Source organism: Rhipicephalus microplus, chromosome 6 (genome assembly GCF_043290135.1).
Source record: "Rhipicephalus microplus isolate Deutch F79 chromosome 6, USDA_Rmic, whole genome shotgun sequence".
Classification (NCBI taxonomy): domain Eukaryota; kingdom Metazoa; phylum Arthropoda; class Arachnida; order Ixodida; family Ixodidae; genus Rhipicephalus; species Rhipicephalus microplus.
The window spans coordinates 85,647,985-85,669,240 of record NC_134705.1 but is presented as its reverse complement, the minus strand read 5'-3'; the positions used below and the strand labels follow the sequence as shown (position 1 = coordinate 85,669,240).

At 54.9% G+C, this 21,256-nt stretch overlaps 1 protein-coding gene, 1 non-coding gene and 2 pseudogenes across 4 annotated transcripts in view; all 4 read right to left on the bottom strand.

The window, feature by feature from the left end:
• The window catches only part of LOC119168652 (uncharacterized), a 293,472-nt gene that overhangs the window by 84,601 nt on the left and 187,615 nt on the right, over positions 1 to 21,256 (bottom strand). The window lies entirely within an intron of this gene.
• Positions 1,435 to 1,609, bottom strand: LOC142766147 (U2 spliceosomal RNA; annotated as a pseudogene).
• Positions 10,001 to 10,178, bottom strand: LOC142766482 (U2 spliceosomal RNA; annotated as a pseudogene).
• On the bottom strand, positions 18,572 to 18,766 carry LOC142766433 (U2 spliceosomal RNA). Its single transcript, XR_012884524.1, has one exon. It is a non-coding gene; the product is annotated as a U2 spliceosomal RNA (small nuclear RNA).

Genomic DNA, 21,256 nt, shown 5'->3' with positions numbered 1-21,256 from the left:
CAAGTGGTCGCGGAAATCAGTGGAGAAGTACTCGCCTGCGCTTTTCGTCGAAGACTCGCGACAGACGGTCTTCGGGAGACACGGGTGGTTGCACAAATGCGACCGTGCGTCAACGTGCAGCCATATTCGTGGATTATTTCGCCCCATTACGATAGCTTCGTCACTGCGCTCGCTGGTGTTGCTTGTTTTTGTTGACCTTCACTTGTGGCTCACACCCACTGTGGGGGATTGGCTGGTTTGTTGTTCTGCTTCTTCGACTTCTACATACTCGGCTTAGTGAAGCTGTGAGGAGTGACGAGTGGGTACGGAGGCAAAGCGCGCCCGGGGCGTGATCTCACGCGTCCTGGGGTCCACGTCGCTTCAGGTACGTGCGTGGTGCGTCCGTACGTCTAGTGCGCAATTTTCTTGGAACTTCCAGCAACTGGCAATTCCATTGAGGTGAGCGTGCGAGGATGTTCGTTGTAATTAACGAGAGCCAACGGTGGATGAGCTGGTATGAGATGGTGTTCAGAAATGAAGTGTTTGATCAACAAGGCGATGCCCGCCGTGGTGGTCTGATGGCCGTAAGGTACTCGGCTGCTGACCCGCAGGTGGTGGGATCGAATCCCGGCCGCGGCGGCTGCATTTCCCTGTGCTCAGATTAGGGTGCACGTGAAAGAACCCCAGGTGGTCGAAATTTTCCCATAATCATATGGTGGTTTTGGGACGTCAAACCCCAAAGGTCAGTGGACATAGGAAAAGCACATCGGGGCTTTGCCGCTCCACCGTACAGCAGGTGTGTGCGGAGTGGGTCGTGTGGCGTTCTTTGCGATTTTAATTTGTGATGGGGAATAGTGTAGATGCGTAGACGTGGCGAGAGCACGCGTCTTCAGGTTCAGACGCCGCGTGAAGATGTGAAATAAAAATGCCTTCGCTTGCCACTGCAACTGTAAACAGAAACACCAACCAAACCCCATTTTCTAGAGGCTTTTTTATTTTTCGTTGCGAAACGGGTGAATTCGAAAAGCGGAAATAGCTTGGCACATACATACACACTTCTACACACATACATACATACACATCGCACATGCATACACATCGTATACACACTTCTAGCTTTCCTCCGAAACAGTAATGATAATTTCCTCAATAGTTTTATTGATATGAGTAGGAATGTTAAAAAAAATAAGAAACTTGAGTATGTACGTGTGAACATAACAAAATAAAAGAGACCCTCCATATATGAAATACACACGGAAACATTTATTTTCCCAGAGCAATCGTAAGTGCAAACACAGCTAGCGCACTCCCTGCCCGCGAATACCGCGTCAGCCGGGGCGGCGTGCCGCCACCGTCTCGGACACTCGACGCACCCACGCCGTTTACCCCGGTATCATGGGTAAATCCGAACACTCCTTCTATCATTGAATTTATTGTCGAACTCACCCCGCAGGGGGTGAGTGGGCCGATCCCGGAGGTAGTGCAATACCGGGCCAACCCGTGGCGGAGGTGAAGCAAGCTTCAAGCACTCCGCCGCATCACAAAAATAAGTTTAATATCTTGGATCCAAATAGGATCCGTATCAGATATTAAGCTGATAAGAACAGATACTACATCAAAGAGAAGTTTATTTAACTTCAGACATAAAGGGCACTTTAGACCGGTTTTTACAGAATACTCAGCCACAGTTTGGCTGGGATCTTATGCACAAGTTGTGCGGAAACAAGTATAATCGTTCCGATGGTAGAACGAAAAAAAAGGGGGTAAAAGTGCATAAATGTCATCGTTTATACAAGAGTATACGTAGTCATGCAAACAGTTATGAATAAAAAGGCGTTTGAGAAGGCGCTGTTCACATGTGTCAAAAGCAAGCACTTAAATACACTATTCTTGATGTGCAAAAGGAACTGGAGAAAGGAACACGCAAATTATTTACATATGTACAAGGCGATGTGCTGTCACATGAACGTATATACATAAGACATGGGGGAAAGAAAACAAGAAAGGATTGTGCGTGCACTATCGTGCAGACATGTTTCAGGGCGTGTAGTATTTAGTGCGGTAGGAACGGCATGGAGGGGAGCCGGGGTTAGTAAGGAATTATTGGGGTGCGGAGCTTCGCATCTTTAACAAAAAAGAATTTGGTGTGCCAGCGGCGGAGGAACTTTTCCTCGCCACTGGCTTCAAGCTGTTCCGATAAGTAGCGCCATATCATGCGCCTGATTCTGGTGACGACCGGGTAAGCTGCCCTGACCGGCGAGCTGCGCGCCTCCGCAAGTGAGCGGCGCTGCCAGATAGCGAAGAGCGTACAAGCGACCACTAACTTTGCAAACGTGCCCTTGTTGCGCTTAAGGTGAGGAGGGGGGCGAATGCCAAAGGTGCGCTCAACGAGGCGCCAAACGGGTTTCGCCGCTGAGCATTGCTGTAGAGCGTGCGTTTGCGACTCGACTTCGCGGCAGTTGGGGCACTTGGCGTCCGGGACGATGCCAAATTTATGGAGTCGCTGTCTAGTCGGTAGGACTCCCCACGCTTTTTTCCAGAGGAAGTCGCGAACGGGCCTTGGCGAACTTCGGCCGAGTCTTGCTAGCGATCGCTTTGCAGCCTCTGCTTTACTCTTGTCGGCGTCGCTTAACTGGCTGAGCGTGAGAGCTTCGATCAGCCGCGCAGGTGGGTCTTCATCGACGTTGCCCGAGGGCGCTTCCTTGCTGAGCATTCGCATGGTAGCGGACGCCGCTTTATAGAACAGGGCGGGAGGTTCCGCCAGGGGTCCGGGGTGTCCGCTCGCACCCAACCAGGTGTTATTCGCGCCGCTCCAATAGAGTAGCAAGCGTCTCCCATAGTAGTCGCCCGCCTGGAAAAGGGAGCGGGCCGTCTTGAGGGCGAGAATTTTGGCGAGCGATTGCACGTGTGGGAGACCTAGCCCGCCCTCGCTCACAGCCAACTGCAGTAGGTGTCGGCGAACTGGCGGGGGCTTGCCATTCCACAGAAAGGCATTGATGATTTTGCTCAGCTGTGTTGCCGTTTTCGCTGGCATGACAGCAACACGGCTCGCGTAGGCTGCCAACGCACAGACGCTCGTTTTTGCGGCGAGAGCCTTCTCGTGGAGCGTGAGGTCGTGAAGTAGGGCTCGCTCGATGAGCTGCTGCGCGCGTTGTAGCACTCTGGCCCACGTGGATGCGGCCACACCCTCACACGTGAAGTACACGCCCAGGACCTTAACGGTAGATACGGTCTGGATGTTACCAGCTGCTCCTGCTGGAAAACGGCCGAACAGCAGGGCTTTACTTTTTCCTTCATTGAGTTGAGCGCCGGACACCTCTGCGTAGCGGGCGAAGGTGCGGCGGAAGCGTTCGATGCTGCTTGGGGTTCTGACGAACAGGGAGACATCGTCGGCATAGGCCAGCACCTTAAGTTCATCAGTGCCCGTTAGTGGCAGACCTCTAAAGAGCTCGTCGCTGGCAAGTGTCGTGAGCAATGGCTCTATGGACAGGACAAAGAGTGTCGGGCCCAGCGGGCACCCCTGCCTTATTCCTCGGGTGTACATGAACTCGTCGGTCGTAGAGCCGTTCACCAGAACGCTGCACCTCAACTCCGAGTAGAGAAGCTTGATTACCTCAACAAAACCTTCTGGGAGGCCGAACTCGCCAAGCAGTCCGAAGAGGTAGCTGTGCCGCACTCTATCAAACGCTTTGGCTTGGTCCAGCGAAAAGAAAGCTCCCGAGACTTGTTTCCGTGAGGCATATTCGAAAACGTCCCTTGTCAGCGAGAGGTTCGCGAATATGGACCTGCCTGGGACGGCGCAAGACTGATGAGCAGCGATGATGTCCGGCAGGAACGGCTTGAGTCTGTTGTTAAGGATGGTCGCCACGATCTTATAGTCGGTGTTAAGTAGCGTGATCGGGCGCCAGGACGCTGGCTCGCACGGAGGGGCACCTTCCTTCAGAATCAGAACGATCCGCCCTGCACTGAAGGAGTTTGGCTTACTGTGCTGCGTTAGGACCTGGTTCACGAGTGCCAACAATGGGTCGCCCAAGACGTCGAAGAAGGTTGCGTAGAACGCTGCTGTGAGGCCGTCCGTTCCCGGAGCGGAATTCGGCGTCATACTTTTAACGGCGTAACGCAGTTCCTCCAACGACGCCTCGCCACACAAGGTTACACACTCGTCCCCATCGAGGCGGCGCAACTTCGAGCACAGGTCCGTCAGGAGGCCTGGTTCCGTCTCCGGCCCACGGGGTTGAGGCTCTTGAAATGCCGACTTGAAATGGTCACGAAAGATCGCTGTGATTTCCGCCGGGTCAACCGTAGTAGTTCCATCCGGGCGCCTAAGCTCCGTGATTTTCAGGGAAGCGTTCCCGTATGCCTCTCGCAAGTCAACTGTTGGGTCTTCTCCCTCAGACTGCTGGGTCGCCCCTGACCTCTGTGTCAACTCCTGGAGAAGCCTGTCATATCTCACTTGCAGGGAGTCCAAGTAATCCTGCGTGCAGGCGGTGAGGGTGTCAGCGCCTTCGATAATTCGCCTCCTGCGCAGGAGCTCGTTCATTTCACGAGTGATGCGGCGCTTCCGCTCTCTGCCTGTCTTTCGTAGGATATCTCCCCATGCCGACTTTAGGTCGTCCCAAGCTTCGGCGGTGACCCGGGGGACTCCTCTCACGGTCTCCAGTATTGCACTTTTGACTTCTTGGAGACTAGCTGCGTCCTTCAAGAGCGCTGGATCCAGTCTCCAACATTCGTCCCCTGCTCGGGGCCCGGGTGAGCCTCTCACAGTCGTGATAACTGGAATATGGTCAGTCTTTTTATCCAATGAAGCCGGTAGGGTGGACGTTGTGCAAGATATGACGGATGGGAGAAGGAAGTCAGGGACGTAAGCTCGGTCGATTCTGCTCGCGGTGGATCTTGACGACCGGGTTGGTGCAAAGGTGTCACCGTGGAGGTGAACCCAGGCGTCTGTTAGCCGCAGGTGCCGGAGGATCTTAACCAGCTCCTTGGCGTGGTATGTTGAGCCTCCTCTCCCTGGGCCGCGGATATCTCTTGTCGAGTCGACCACACAATTGAAATCACCAACCAGTACGTGAGGCAGGGGTTCGAGCAGGTGTTCGTGCAGTGCCTGAAAGAAGGCGTTCGTGTCCCTTCGTGTCACGGGAGCGTAGACGCTCACGAAGCGGACTCTCCTTCCATCCACGTAGATGTCTAGCAGGAGAGTACGTCCATTCGCACCAAAGATGCAGTGTGACTTCTGGCGGAACCGTCCCGATACGAAGATCACTCCAGTGCCACAAGACTTAGCGTTTGAGAGGGAAAAGAAACCATCAACAAAGCAGTCACGTCGAAACTGCGCCACATCTAAGGGGGACCGAAAATTTGTTTCTTGGATGAAAAGTAAGTCAATATTATTTTGCCGAGCGAAGGACAAAATGGAACGCTGCTTGTCCTTATTGCGGAAACCGCGAACATTCCACGTGGCAAATGTTAAAAGCGACATAAAAAAAAAAGACTTTATCGGCCAAAGGAAAAACAAAAAAAGAGAAGGGAAACACAGCGCGAGTAAACAAGGGGAGAGGGGGGGGGTGCTCCGTATCGGGACGGTCGTCGGCGATGCAAAGCCGGAAAGTGATGAAAGAAAAGAGTGTGCCTCAATGACGTCATATCGGCGGCCGCGAGCTTATCGGCGGCTATCATTTCGCGAACGCTGTTCAGCTCGGGCAGCTGTTCGATGTGCGGTCATGGCGTTAAAGGAAAAAAAAGAAAGCTCGGGGGGGGGGGGGGTCTCGCCTGTCTTGGGCGCACTATTTAATCGACCGAAGCCGTGGGGGGGCCGTCACCAACCGAGCCCCTACGTAGCTTCTTGGGGTTCTTACGACGGGCAGCTTCGCTGTCGCTACTCCCTTCGGGGGGGATTGAGCGGCGTAAAAATCTCTCGGCGCTCTCTGCTCGCCCCGATTCCTCGAGGCTGGTGCCGGCCGCCCGGCCTACGTCGCGAGCGTGAACGATGCCGCCTTTCGAGGCCACTTTTACTCTTGTTCTCAGAAGGGGTTCCGCTGCCTTTACTGATGTCGGCGTCTGACTTGAGGCTGGGCCTTGGGGCAGCCGCGGGGGGGTCGGACGGGAGTACGTAGTGGCCGCAGCTCTTAATGGGTGTGTCGTCGTAGTTCGCGTCGCTACTAGGCCCACGGGGGAGAGGTGGGAATTCGCGGTCCGTTACGCTTAGTGTCACTTGCTCCTCTTCGTAAGTTTCCCTGTCTTTCTCCGCCGAGTCCTGCTCCTCGCTAGCCGAGGTGTCCACTACCCAGGCGTCGCGCGACGAGTCAGGAGAGCTGGATTCCGAGCCGCTTCCCGTTGTGAAGTCGCCGAGTGCGACGGCGCTGGTAGATTCCTGCGCGCTGACAGAACACGCAGCGGAGGCTGAAGAGGGTCTCTGGTTGGTGTCGGAGGAGTCGCTGGCGCTTGTGGACTCGGCGGCATTTTTGAGGGTCGCATAACCGGGAGAGAGGGTGGGGGACTTTGGTCGCAGGACCTGCAGATTCGGCGATGCGTGTCGGCCGTCGGGGGGGGCTGAGACGCGTGAGCGGGTGAGTCCGTCAGCTGTTCCGTGCTCGGCCAAGAGGCCACGTGCAGCCGCGACGTATGAGCGCCTGCGGAAGCAGTCACGCGTTCCGTGCTTGCCGCCGCACTTTTTACACTCGGCGTCGCACCCCTCCGTGCCGTGGCCGAAGGTGCCGCACCGCGTACAGTACGGGGTCCGGCAGGCTGAAGCCATGTGCCCCACCTCGCTACACCTTGCGCACACTCTCCGCATACCGCGGTACTCCAGCATGACTCGGTGCCCCGCAACAGTTAAGAAGTTGGGCACCGGTTTAGTCATTTCAATGCGAACTACGCGGACCCCATTAAGCTTAGTTTGGCGGTTGCTAACGGTCGCGAAAGCCACGCTCTTCACTTTGCCGTACTGAGAGAGTACACTAGTCAAGGGATCGTCGGGTAAAAAGGCAGGGTAACGGAAAACATTTACAAAAGTTACCGGAGGACCCACGGCCTCTACCGCGACTTTCTGGTCATTAACAGTGAAGCCCTCATTGACCAACAACTTGGTAGCTTGTGCCGCGTTGCGAGTGCATACCAGAAACCTAGATCCACCCATATGTTGCAGTACATGCACACTATCGTCTCCCGCTGTACGCTCAGCTGCGTCAATCAGGTCATCTAATGTTATGTCACCATCAGGCGCATTAAAAAAGAAACAGTGCTCCCTCACCGGGAGACTCATTTGTGCGGCCATTGCAGGGGGCGTAGCCGGTTGCTCCTCCGGGAAGAGGCGGGGGGGGCGTGTCTCGTGACTGGTGGTAGCGCAGCGGTCGCCGCGCACTGGTAGACAGGTTCAGCAGGCGCTTGGTCCTGGAACCGGAAGTGGTTGGGGTGTGGCGCAGCAGGGGCCTCCGGGCGGGTAGAAGGGAACCGGGCTCCGCTCGCCTCCAGGCATGGAGTGGTGGTCACCGGGCAGGGGTAGAACCCGCGACCCAGGAGCTGCGAGCGCCCGCGTAACAGGCGCGGTAGCAGCAACGACTCTTTTTCGATGGTAGGGTCCCCGAGGGGTCAACGTCAGCGTGACGCGACCCCGGGACTCGCGCGTAGACTCGCAGAAGGAACGGCTAGCTCGGCCCTGATCCTCGCCAAAAGGCCGAGAAGCGATGCAATTCATTAGCACGTAATTAAAATCCATTCTTTCACACCTCGTACTTAGTTCTGGCCAAAAGCCGGGCAAACAGTAGCAAAGCAATTCCGACGTCCACCCATGCACAACCAGCATTGTGCACCGACAGCGGCAGCGCTGGCTTCACGGCATTGCTTTTATCCCCAGTCCGCTTGAAGTTTCTAGTTTCGCTTACAAACATGTTAAAACTGAAACCTTCTTTTTCCCAGAGGTCGAAGCCACGCGTGCTTGCTTGCATGCGTACTCTCTATGCGCCCATGACGTCACACCAAATGCTTGCCGGCGAACATTATCAGCCATGTCGCGAGGGATGCTACAGCACTTGTTTTAAAAACTGATGCATAGTGTACATGTCCAACTCGAGCACCAAAGTCTGGAAGGAAAAAAAAAAAAAAAAATGACTGCGCAAAATGTGAATACGTCACCCATCCAACATGGCTTCTACGCCGGCTGCCCAAGCAACGCCTCTGCAACGACGCCCACAATCATCGGCAAAAAGGTGGTGCCTTTGGCTGCTTCAGCACGCTCAACATATGCCTTGCAAGTTCCGACGTGGCGGAACACCGCACCGAGGTCGACGAAGGTCCTGCCGTGAAAGGCAGACCCGGGAATGCGTGCGAAACGTCTACCGCGTGGGTTGTGAAGCCGGTGAATGAAGGATCATGTGGCAGAGGGTGACGGAACGTGAGTGTGCGACTTGCCGCTGCGATGTCGTTCAAGCGTTCAACGGGCCGGCAGGTTCTGTCTGTCGTGGTCGAAAACGTCCGAGTCAAAGTTTTGCTGATTCCGAGGGGTAGGAGTGCTATGGTGGCGTGTACGAGGCGCTGGTGCGGCGCTCCGTCGATCGTGCCGGACGGACATGAGGCGGCCGAAGGCGGTCGTCAAGTGGTCGCGGAAATCAGTGGAGAAGTACTCGCCTGCGCTTTTCGTCGAAGACTCGCGACAGACGGTCTTCGGGAGACACGGGTGGTTGCACAAATGCGACCGTGCGTCAACGTGCAGCCATATTCGTGGATTATTTCGCCCCATTACGATAGCTTCGTCACTGCGCTCGCTGGTGTTGCTTGTTTTTGTTGACCTTCACTTGTGGCTCACACCCACTGTGGGGGATTGGCTGGTTTGTTGTTCTGCTTCTTCGACTTCTACATACTCGGCTTAGTGAAGCTGTGAGGAGTGACGAGTGGGTACGGAGGCAAAGCGCGCCCGGGGCGTGATCTCACGCGTCCTGGGGTCCACGTCGCTTCAGGTACGTGCGTGGTGCGTCCGTACGTCTAGTGCGCAATTTTCTTGGAACTTCCAGCAACTGGCAATTCCATTGAGGTGAGCGTGCGAGGATGTTCGTTGTAATTAACGAGAGCCAACGGTGGATGAGCTGGTATGAGATGGTGTTCAGAAATGAAGTGTTTGATCAACAAGGCGATGCCCGCCGTGGTGGTCTGATGGCCGTAAGGTACTCGGCTGCTGACCCGCAGGTGGTGGGATCGAATCCCGGCCGCGGCGGCTGCATTTCCCTGTGCTCAGATTAGGGTGCACGTGAAAGAACCCCAGGTGGTCGAAATTTTCCCATAATCATATGGTGGTTTTGGGACATCAAACTCCAAAGGTCAGTGGACATAGGAAAAGCACATCGGGGCTTTGCCGCTCCACCGTACAGCAGGTGTGTGCGGAGTGGGTCGTGTGGCGTTCTTTGCGATTTTAATTTGTGATGGGGAATAGTGTAGATGCGTAGACGTGGCGAGAGCACGCGTCTTCAGGTTCAGACGCCGCGTGAAGATGTGAAATAAAAATGCCTTCGCTTGCCACTGCAACTGTAAACAGAAACACCAACCAAACCCCATTTTCTAGAGGCTTTTTTATTTTTCGTTGCGAAACGGGTGAATTCGAAAAGCGGAAATAGCTTGGCACATACATACACACTTCTACACACATACATACATACACATCGCACATGCATACACATCGTATACACACTTCTAGCTTTCCTCCGAAACAGTAATGATAATTTCCTCAATAGTTTTATTGATATGAGTAGGAATGTTAAAAAAAATAAGAAACTTGAGTATGTACGTGTGAACATAACAAAATAAAAGAGACCCTCCATATATGAAATACACACGGAAACATTTATTTTCCCAGAGCAATCGTAAGTGCAAACACAGCTAGCGCACTCCCTGCCCGCGAATACCGCGTCAGCCGGGGCGGCGTGCCGCCACCGTCTCGGACACTCGACGCACCCACGCCGTTTACCCCGGTATCATGGGTAAATCCGAACACTCCTTCTATCATTGAATTTATTGTCGAACTCACCCCGCAGGGGGTGAGTGGGCCGATCCCGGAGGTAGTGCAATACCGGGCCAACCCGTGGCGGAGGTGAAGCAAGCTTCAAGCACTCCGCCGCATCACAAAAATAAGTTTAATATCTTGGATCCAAATAGGATCCGTATCAGATATTAAGCTGATAAGAACAGATACTACATCATCAAAGAGAAGTTTATTTAACTTCAGACATAAAGGGCACTTTAGACCGGTTTTTACAGAATACTCAGCCACAGTTTGGCTGGGATCTTATGCACAAGTTGTGCGGAAACAAGTATAATCGTTCCGATGGTAGAACGAAAAAAAAAGGGTAAAAGTGCATAAATGTCATCGTTTATACAAGAGTATACGTAGTCATGCAAACAGTTATGAATAAAAAGGCGTTTGAGAAGGCGCTGTTCACATGTGTCAAAAGCAAGCACTTAAATACACTATTCTTGATGTGCAAAAGGAACTGGAGAAAGGAACACGCAAATTATTTACATATGTACAAGGCGATGTGCTGTCACATGAACGTATATACATAAGACATGGGGGAAAAAAAAACAAGAAAGGATTGTGCGTGCACTATCGTGCAGACATGTTTCAGGGCGTGTAGTATTTAGTGCGGTTGGAACGGCATGGAGGGGAGCCGGGGTTAGTAAGGAATTATTGGGGTGCGGAGCTTCGCATCTTTAACAAAAAAGAATTTGGTGTGCCAGCGGCGGAGGAACTTTTCCTCGCCACTGGCTTCAAGCTGTTCCGATAAGTAGCGCCATATCATGCGCCTGATTCTGGTGACGACCGGGTAAGCTGCCCTGACCGGCGAGCTGCGCGCCTCCGCAAGTGAGCGGCGCTGCCAGATAGCGAAGAGCGTACAAGCGACCACTAACTTTGCAAACGTGCCCTTGTTGCGCTTAAGGTGAGGAGGGGGGCGAATGCCAAAGGTGCGCTCAACGAGGCGCCAAACGGGTTTCGCCGCTGAGCATTGCTGTAGAGCGTGCGTTTGCGACTCGACTTCGCGGCAGTTGGGGCACTTGGCGTCCGGGACGATGCCAAATTTGTGGAGTCGCTGTCTAGTCGGTAGGACTCCCCACGCTTTTTTCCAGAGGAAGTCGCGAACGGGCCTTGGCGAACTTCGGCCGAGTCTTGCTAGCGATCGCTTTGCAGCCTCTGCTTTACTCTTGTCGGCGTCGCTTAACTGGCTGAGCGTGAGAGCTTCGATCAGCCGCGCAGGTGGGTCTTCATCGACGTTGCCCGAGGGCGCTTCCTTGCTGAGCATTCGCATGGTAGCGGACGCCGCTTTATAGAACAGGGCGGGAGGTTCCGCCAGGGGTCCGGGGTGTCCGCTCGCACCCAACCAGGTGTTATTCGCGCCGCTCCAATAGAGTAGCAAGCGTCTCCCATAGTAGTCGCCCGCCTGGAAAAGGGAGCGGGCCGTCTTGAGGGCGAGAATTTTGGCGAGCGATTGCACGTGTGGGAGACCTAGCCCGCCCTCGCTCACAGCCAACTGCAGTAGGTGTCGGCGAACTGGCGGGGGCTTGCCATTCCACAGAAAGGCATTGATGATTTTGCTCAGCTGTGTTGCCGTTTTCGCTGGCATGACAGCAACACGGCTCGCGTAGGCTGCCAACGCACAGACGCTCGTTTTTGCGGCGAGAGCCTTCTCGTGGAGCGTGAGGTCGTGAAGTAGGGCTCGCTCGATGAGCTGCTGCGCGCGTTGTAGCACTCTGGCCCACGTGGATGCGGCCACACCCTCACACGTGAAGTACACGCCCAGGACCTTAACGGTAGATACGGTCTGGATGTTACCAGCTGCTCCTGCTGGAAAACGGCCGAACAGCAGGGCTTTACTTTTTCCTTCATTGAGTTGAGCGCCGGACACCTCTGCGTAGCGGGCGAAGGTGCGGCGGAAGCGTTCGATGCTGCTTGGGGTTCTGACGAACAGGGAGACATCGTCGGCATAGGCCAGCACCTTAAGTTCATCAGTGCCCGTTAGTGGCAGACCTCTAAAGAGCTCGTCGCTGGCAAGTGTCGTGAGCAATGGCTCTATGGACAGGACAAAGAGTGTCGGGCCCAGCGGGCACCCCTGCCTTATTCCTCGGGTGTACATGAACTCGTCGGTCGTAGAGCCGTTCACCAGAACGCTGCACCTCAACTCCGAGTAGAGAAGCTTGATTACCTCAACAAAACCTTCTGGGAGGCCGAACTCGCCAAGCAGTCCGAAGAGGTAGCTGTGCCGCACTCTATCAAACGCTTTGGCTTGGTCCAGCGAAAAGAAAGCTCCCGAGACTTGTTTCCGTGAGGCATATTCGAAAACGTCCCTTGTCAGCGAGAGGTTCGCGAATATGGACCTGCCTGGGACGGCGCAAGACTGATGAGCAGCGATGATGTCCGGCAGGAACGGCTTGAGTCTGTTGTTAAGGATGGTCGCCACGATCTTATAGTCGGTGTTAAGTAGCGTGATCGGGCGCCAGGACGCTGGCTCGCACGGAGGGGCACCTTCCTTCAGAATCAGAACGATCCGCCCTGCACTGAAGGAGTTTGGCTTACTGTGCTGCGTTAGGACCTGGTTCACGAGTGCCAACAATGGGTCGCCCAAGACGTCGAAGAAGGTTGCGTAGAACGCTGCTGTGAGGCCGTCCGTTCCCGGAACGGAATTCGGGGTCATACTTTTAACGGCGTAACGCAGTTCCTCCAACGACGCCTCGCCACACAAGGTTACACACTCGTCCCCATCGAGGCGGCGCAACTTCGAGCACAGGTCCGTCAGGAGGCCTGGTTCCGTCTCCGGCCCACGGGGTTGAGGCTCTTGAAATGCCGACTTGAAATGGTCACGAAAGATCGCTGTGATTTCCGCCGGGTCAACCGTAGTAGTTCCATCCGGGCGCCTAAGCTCCGTGATTTTCAGGGAGGCGTTCCCGTATGCCTCTCGCAAGTCAACTGTTGGGTCTTCTCCCTCAGACTGCTGGGTTGCCCCTGACCTCTGTGTCAACTCCTGGAGAAGCCTGTCATATCTCACTTGCAGGGAGTCCAAGTAATCCTGCGTGCAGGCGGTGAGGGTGTCAGCGCCTTCGATAATTCGCCTCCTGCGCAGGAGCTCGTTCATTTCACGAGTGATGCGGCGCTTCCGCTCTCTGCCTGTCTTTCGTAGGATATCTCCCCATGCCGACTTTAGGTCGTCCCAAGCTTCGGCGGTGACCCGGGGGACTCCTCTCACGGTCTCCACTATTGCACTTTTGACTTCTTGGAGACTAGCTGCGTCCTTCAAGAGCGCTGGATCCAGTCTCCAACATTCGTCCCCTGCTCGGGGCCCGGGTGAGCCTCTCACAGTCGTGATAACTGGAATATGGTCAGTCTTTTTATCCAATGAAGCCGGTAGGGTGGACGTTGTGCAAGATATGACGGATGGGAGAAGGAAGTCAGGGACGTAAGCTCGGTCGATTCTGCTCGCGGTGGATCTTGACGACCGGGTTGGTGCAAAGGTGTCACCGTGGAGGTGAACCCAGGCGTCTGTTAGCCGCAGGTGCCGGAGGATCTTAACCAGCTCCTTGGCGTGGTATGTTGAGCCTCCTCTCCCTGGGCCGCGGATATCTCTTGTCGAGTCGACCACACAATTGAAATCACCAACCAGTACGTGAGGCAGGGGTTCGAGCAGGTGTTCGTGCAGTGCCTGAAAGAAGGCGTTCGTGTCCCTTCGTGTCACGGGAGCGTAGACGCTCACGAAGCGGACTCTCCTTCCATCCACGTAGATGTCTAGCAGGAGAGTACGTCCATTCGCACCAAAGATGCAGTGTGACTTCTGGCGGAACCGTCCCGATACGAAGATCACTCCAGTGCCACAAGACTTAGCGTTTGAGAGGGAAAAGAAACCATCAACAAAGCAGTCACGTCGAAACTGCGCCACATCTAAGGGGGACCGAAAATTTGTTTCTTGGATGAAAAGTAAGTCAATATTATTTTGCCGAGCGAAGGACAAAATGGAACGCTGCTTGTCCTTATTGCGGAAACCGCGAACATTCCACGTGGCAAATGTTAAAAGCGACATAAAAAAAAGACTTTATCGGCCAAAGGAAAAACAAAAAAAGAGAAGGGAAACACAGCGCGAGTAAACAAGGGGAGAGGGGGGGGGTGCTCCGTATCGGGACGGTCGTCGGCGATGCAAAGCCGGAAAGTGATGAAAGAAAAGAGTGTGCCTCAATGACGTCATATCGGCGGCCGCGAGCTTATCGGCGGCTATCATTTCGCGAACGCTGTTCAGCTCGGGCAGCTGTTCGATGTGCGGTCATGGCGTTAAAGGAAAAAAAAGAAAGCTCGGGGGGGGGGGGGGGTCTCGCCTGTCTTGGGCGCACTATTTAATCGACCGAAGCCGTGGGGGGGCCGTCACCAACCGAGCCCCTACGTAGCTTCTTGGGGTTCTTACGACGGGCAGCTTCGCTGTCGCTACTCCCTTCGGGGGGGATTGAGCGGCGTAAAAATCTCTCGGCGCTCTCTGCTCGCCCCGATTCCTCGAGGCTGGTGCCGGCCGCCGGCCTGCGTCGCGAGCGTGAACGATGCCGCCTTTCGAGGCCACTTTTACTCTTGTTCTCAGAAGGGGTTCCGCTGCCTTTACTGATGTCGGCGTCTGACTTGAGGCTGGGCCTTGGGGCAGCCGCGGGGGGGTCAGACGGGAGTACGTAGTGGCCGCAGCTCTTAATGGGTGTGTCGTCGTAGTTCGCGTCGCTACTAGGCCCACGGGGGAGAGGTGGGAATTCGCGGTCCGTTACGCTTAGTGTCACTTGCTCCTCTTCGTAAGTTTCCCTGTCTTTCTCCGCCGAGTCCTGCTCCTCGCTAGCCGAGGTGTCCACTACCCAGGCGTCGCGCGACGAGTCAGGAGAGCTGGATTCCGAGCCGCTTCCCGTTGTGAAGTCGCCGAGTGCGTCGGCGCTGGTAGATTCCTGCGCGCTGACAGAACACGCAGCGGAGGCTGAAGAGGGTCTCTGGTTGGTGTCGGAGGAGTCGCTGGCGCTTGTGGACTCGGCGGCATTTTTGAGGGTCGCATAACCGGGAGAGAGGGTGGGGGACTTTGGTCGCAGGACCTGCAGATTCGGCGATGCGTGTCGGCCGTCGGGGGGGGCTGAGACGCGTGAGCGGGTGAGTCCGTCAGCTGTTCCGTGCTCGGCCAAGAGGCCACGTGCAGCCGCGACGTACGAGCGCCTGCGGAAGCAGTCACGCGTTCCGTGCTTGCCGCCGCACTTTTTACACTCGGCGTCGCACCCCTCCGTGCCGTGGCCGAAGGTGCCGCACCGCGTACAGTACGGGGTCCGGCAGGCTGAAGCCATGTGCCCCACCTCGCTACACCTTGCGCACACTCTCCGCATACCGCGGTACTCCAGCATGACTCGGTGCCCCGCAACAGTTAAGAAGTTGGGCACCGGTTTAGTCATTTCAATGCGAACTACGCGGACCCCATTAAGCTTAGTTTGGCGGTTGCTAACGGTCGCGAAAGCCACGCTCTTCACTTTGCCGTACTGAGAGAGTACACTAGTCAAGGGATCGTCGGGTAAGAAGGCAGGGTAACGGAAAACATTTACAAAAGTTACCGGAGGACCCACGGCCTCTACCGCGACTTTCTGGTCATTAACAGTGAAGCCCTCATTGACCAACAACTTGGTAGCTTGTGCCGCGTTGCGAGTGCATACCAGAAACCTAGATCCACCCATATGTTGCAGTACATGCACACTATCGTCTCCCGCTGTACGCTCAGCTGCGTCAATCAGGTCATCTAATGTTATGTCACCATCAGGCGCATTAAAAAAGAAACAGTGCTCCCTCACCGGGAGACTCATTTGTGCGGCCATTGCAGGGGGCGTAGCCGGTTGCTCCTCCGGGAAGAGGCGGGGGGGGCGTGTCTCGTGACTGGTGGTAGCGCAGCGGTCGCCGCGCACTGGTAGACAGGTTCAGCAGGCGCTTGGTCCTGGAACCGGAAGTGGTTGGGGTGTGGCGCAGCAGGGGCCTCCGGGCGGGTAGAAGGGAACCGGGCTCCGCTCGCCTCCAGGCATGGAGTGGTGGTCACCGGGCAGGGGTAGAACCCGCGACCCAGGAGCTGCGAGCGCCCGCGTAACAGGCGCGGTAGCAGCAACGACTCTTTTTCGATGGTAGGGTCCCCGAGGGGTCAACGTCAGCGTGACGCGACCCCGGGACTCGCGCGTAGACTCGCAGAAGGAAAGGCTAGCTCGGCCCTGATCCTCGCCAAAAGGCCGAGAAGCGATGCAATTCATTAGCACGTAATTAAAATCCATTCTTTCACACCTCGTACTTAGTTCTGGCCAAAAGCCGGGCAAACAGTAGCAAAGCAATTCCGACGTCCACCCATGCACAACCAGCATTGTGCACCGACAGCGGCAGCGCTGGCTTCACGGCATTGCTTTTATCCCCAGTCCGCTTGAAGTTTCTAGTTTCGCTTACAAACATGTTAAAACTGAAACCTTCTTTTTCCCAGAGGTCGAAGCCACGCGTGCTTGCTTGCATGCGTACTCTCTATGCGCCCATGACGTCACACCAAATGCTTGCCGGCGAACATTATCAGCCATGTCGCGAGGGATGCTACAGCACTTGTTTTAAAAACTGATGCATAGTGTACATGTCCAACTCGAGCACCAAAGTCTGGAAGGAAAAAAAAAAAAAAAAAAAAATGACTGCGCAAAATGTGAATACGTCACCCATCCAACATGGCTTCTACGCCGGCTGCCCAAGCAACGCCTCTGCAACGACGCCCACAATCATCGGCAAAAAGGTGGTGCCTTTGGCTGCTTCAGCACGCTCAACATATGCCTTGCAAGTTCCGACGTGGCGGAACACCGCACCGAGGTCGACGAAGGTCCTGCCGTGAAAGGCAGACCCGGGAATGCGTGCGAAACGTCTACCGCGTGGGTTGTGAAGCCGGTGAATGAAGGATCATGTGGCAGAGGGTGACGGAACGTGAGTGTGCGACTTGCCGCTGCGATGTCGTTCAAGCGTTCAACGGGCCGGCAGGTTCTGTCTGTCGTGGTCGAAAACGTCCGAGTCAAAGTTTTGCTGATTCCGAGGGGTAGGAGTGCTATGGTGGCGTGTACGAGGCGCTGGTGCGGCGCTCCGTCGATCGTGCCGGACGGACATGAGGCGGCCGAAGGCGGTCGTCAAGTGGTCGCGGAAATCAGTGGAGAAGTACTCGCCTGCGCTTTTCGTCGAAGACTCGCGACAGACGGTCTTCGGGAGACACGGGTGGTTGCACAAATGCGACCGTGCGTCAACGTGCAGCCATATTCGTGGATTATTTCGCCCCATTACGATAGCTTCGTCACTGCGCTCGCTGGTGTTGCTTGTTTTTGTTGACCTTCACTTGTGGCTCACACCCACTGTGGGGGATTGGCTGGTTTGTTGTTCTGCTTCTTCGACTTCTACATACTCGGCTTAGTGAAGCTGTGAGGAGTGACGAGTGGGTACGGAGGCAAAGCGCGCCCGGGGCGTGATCTCACGCGTCCTGGGGTCCACGTCGCTTCAGGTACGTGCGTGGTGCGTCCGTACGTCTAGTGCGCAATTTTCTTGGAACTTCCAGCAACTGGCAATTCCATTGAGGTGAGCGTGCGAGGATGTTCGTTGTAATTAACGAGAGCCAACGGTGGATGAGCTGGTATGAGATGGTGTTCAGAAATGAAGTGTTTGATCAACAAGGCGATGCCCGCCGTGGTGGTCTGATGGCCGTAAGGTACTCGGCTGCTGACCCGCAGGTGGTGGGATCGAATCCCGGCCGCGGCGGCTGCATTTCCCTGTGCTCAGATTAGGGTGCACGTGAAAGAACCCCAGGTGGTCGAAATTTTCCCATAATCATATGGTGGTTTTGGGACGTCAAACCCCAAAGGTCAGTGGACATAGGAAAAGCACATCGGGGCTTTGCCGCTCCACCGTACAGCAGGTGTGTGCGGAGTGGGTCGTGTGGCGTTCTTTGCGATTTTAATTTGTGATGGGGAATAGTGTAGATGCGTAGACGTGGCGAGAGCACGCGTCTTCAGGTTCAGACGCCGCGTGAAGATGTGAAATAAAAATGCCTTCGCTTGCCACTGCAACTGTAAACAGAAACACCAACCAAACCCCATTTTCTAGAGGCTTTTTTATTTTTCGTTGCGAAACGGGTGAATTCGAAAAGCGGAAATAGCTTGGCACATACATACACACTTCTACACACATACATACATACACATCGCACATGCATACACATCGTATACACACTTCTAGCTTTCCTCCGAAACAGTAATGATAATTTCCTCAATAGTTTTATTGATATGAGTAGGAATGTTAAAAAAAATAAGAAACTTGAGTATGTACGTGTGAACATAACAAAATAAAAGAGACCCTCCATATATGAAATACACACGGAAACATTTATTTTCCCAGAGCAATCGTAAGTGCAAACACAGCTAGCGCACTCCCTGCCCGCGAATACCGCGTCAGCCGGGGCGGCGTGCCGCCACCGTCTCGGACACTCGACGCACCCACGCCGTTTACCCCGGTATCATGGGTAAATCCGAACACTCCTTCTATCATTGAATTTATTGTCGAACTCACCCCGCAGGGGGTGAGTGGGCCGATCCCGGAGGTAGTGCAATACCGGGCCAACCCGTGGCGGAGGTGAAGCAAGCTTCAAGCACTCCACCGCATCACAAAAATAAGTTTAATATCTTGGATCCAAATAGGATCCGTATCAGATATTAAGCTGATAAGAACAGAATTTTTTATTATACTTAGTACACAAACATCATACATGGTTATATAACACAACAAGAAACGGTAATAAAAGGTGTATATAATAAAATCAGGTAACAAAAAGGCTAAAAAAGAGTTAGTGGTGTTAGTATGAATAAAAACGTATAACAATAAAAAACGCGGTATCGCTTCTCGAATAAAAAACTATTTACAAAACGCCTATATGGCCACGATAAATGTCCGTAGAGGCAGCGATCGTGTCTGAAACGCAAAGTCTTTTCATGGTGCGCAGGTAGCTCCTGGAGCAGAACCTGCGGCAGACACGATCGTTGGCCGGATCCCACGAGCCGAGGCAGCCTACGACGATGGCGTCGACGGAGACGCGCTGGAACCGCTGGAGGAGATGACGCTGTAGAGGGGCGTACTTCTCCTCCTTGACCCTCCGAGCCTCCTGGAACGCCTGCATGCGGTTGTCGAAGGGACAGCAGACGTCCAGGATCAGGGCTTCCTCACCACGGGCCAGGACGAGGTCGGGTCGCAAGCCGGGGACGCCGACCTGCTGGTTCTCCCCGATGACGGTGAACCGCTCCAGGGCCGCCTTCTTGAGGCGCGCAACGATGGCGTTGTGGCGCTCTGTCATGGCCCGGCTCTGCCGCATGCAGTGGCAGAGGACGTGCGGCAGGGTCTCCTCCCCGTACCCGCAGCGTCGGCACCTCTTGTCAGCTGCGGGCACCCACGTTCTTGTGCCGTTCAGGGGGAGGAGATTCAGCCGGGCTCGATGAATGAAGCGCCACTCCTTGAAGCGAGTGTAGCGGCCGGACCTCATGAAGTGGAAACTGGCGGGGTCCGCCGCTACACACGCCATCGCCTTGCCCTGGGACGGCTTCTCCTGGAGAGAACGGTCCCGGTCCTGGTTGAGGATGGCCCGAAGGATCTACACTTTGATCTTAGCCAAAAGGCCGAGAAGCGATGCAATTCATTAGCACGTAATTAAAATCCATTCTTTCACACCTCGTACTTAGTTCTGGCCAAAAGCCGGGCAAACAGTAGCAAAGCAATTCCGACGTCCACCCATGCACAACCAGCATTGTGCACCGACAGCGGCAGCGCTGGCTTCACGGCATTGCTTTTATCCCCAGTCCGCTTGAAGTTTCTAGTTTCGCTTACAAACATGTTAAAACTGAAACCTTCTTTTTCCCAGAGGTCGAAGCCACGCGTGCTTGCTTGCATGCGTACTCTCTATGCGCCCATGACGTCACACCAAATGCTTGCCGGCGAACATTATCAGCCATGTCGCGAGGGATGCTACAGCACTTGTTTTAAAAACTGATGCATAGTGTACATGTCCAACTCGAGCACCAAAGTCTGGAAGGAAAAAAAAAAAAAAAAATGACTGCGCAAAATGTGAATACGTCACCCATCCAACATGGCTTCTACGCCGGCTGCCCAAGCAACGCCTCTGCAACGACGCCCACAATCATCGGCAAAAAGGTGGTGCCTTTGGCTGCTTCAGCACGCTCAACATATGCCTTGCAAGTTCCGACGTGGCGGAACACCGCACCGAGGTCGACGAAGGTCCTGCCGTGAAAGGCAGACCCGGGAATGCGTGCGAAACGTCTACCGCGTGGGTTGTGAAGCCGGTGAATGAAGGATCATGTGGCAGAGGGTGACGGAACGTGAGTGTGCGACTTGCCGCTGCGATGTCGTTCAAGCGTTCAACGGGCCGGCAGGTTCTGTCTGTCGTGGTCGAAAACGTCCGAGTCAAAGTTTTGCTGATTCCGAGGGGTAGGAGTGCTATGGTGGCGTGTACGAGGCGCTGGTGCGGCGCTCCGTCGATCGTGCCGGACGGACATGAGGCGGCCGAAGGCGGTCGTCAAGTGGTCGCGGAAATCAGTGGAGAAGTACTCGCCTGCGCTTTTCGTCGAAGACTCGCGACAGACGGTCTTCGGGAGACACGGGTGGTTGCACAAATGCGACCGTGCGTCAACGTGCAGCCATATTCGTGGATTATTTCGCCCCATTACGATAGCTTCGTCACTGCGCTCGCTGGTGTTGCTTGTTTTTGTTGACCTTCACTTGTGGCTCACACCCACTGTGGGGGATCGGCTGGTTTGTTGTTCTGCTTCTTCGACTTCTACATACTCGGCTTAGTGAAGCTGTGAGGAGTGACGAGTGGGTACGGAGGCAAAGCGCGCCCGGGGCGTGATCTCACGCGTCCTGGGGTCCACGTCGCTTCAGGTACGTGCGTGGTGCGTCCGTACGTCTAGTGCGCAATTTTCTTGGAACTTCCAGCAACTGGCAATTCCATTGAGGTGAGCGTGCGAGGATGTTCGTTGTAATTAACGAGAGCCAACGGTGGATGAGCTGGTATGAGATGGTGTTCAGAAATGAAGTGTTTGATCAACAAGGCGATGCCCGCCGTGGTGGTCTGATGGCCGTAAGGTACTCGGCTGCTGACCCGCAGGTGGTGGGATCGAATCCCGGCCGCGGCGGCTGCATTTCCCTGTGCTCAGATTAGGGTGCACGTGAAAGAACCCCAGGTGGTCGAAATTTTCC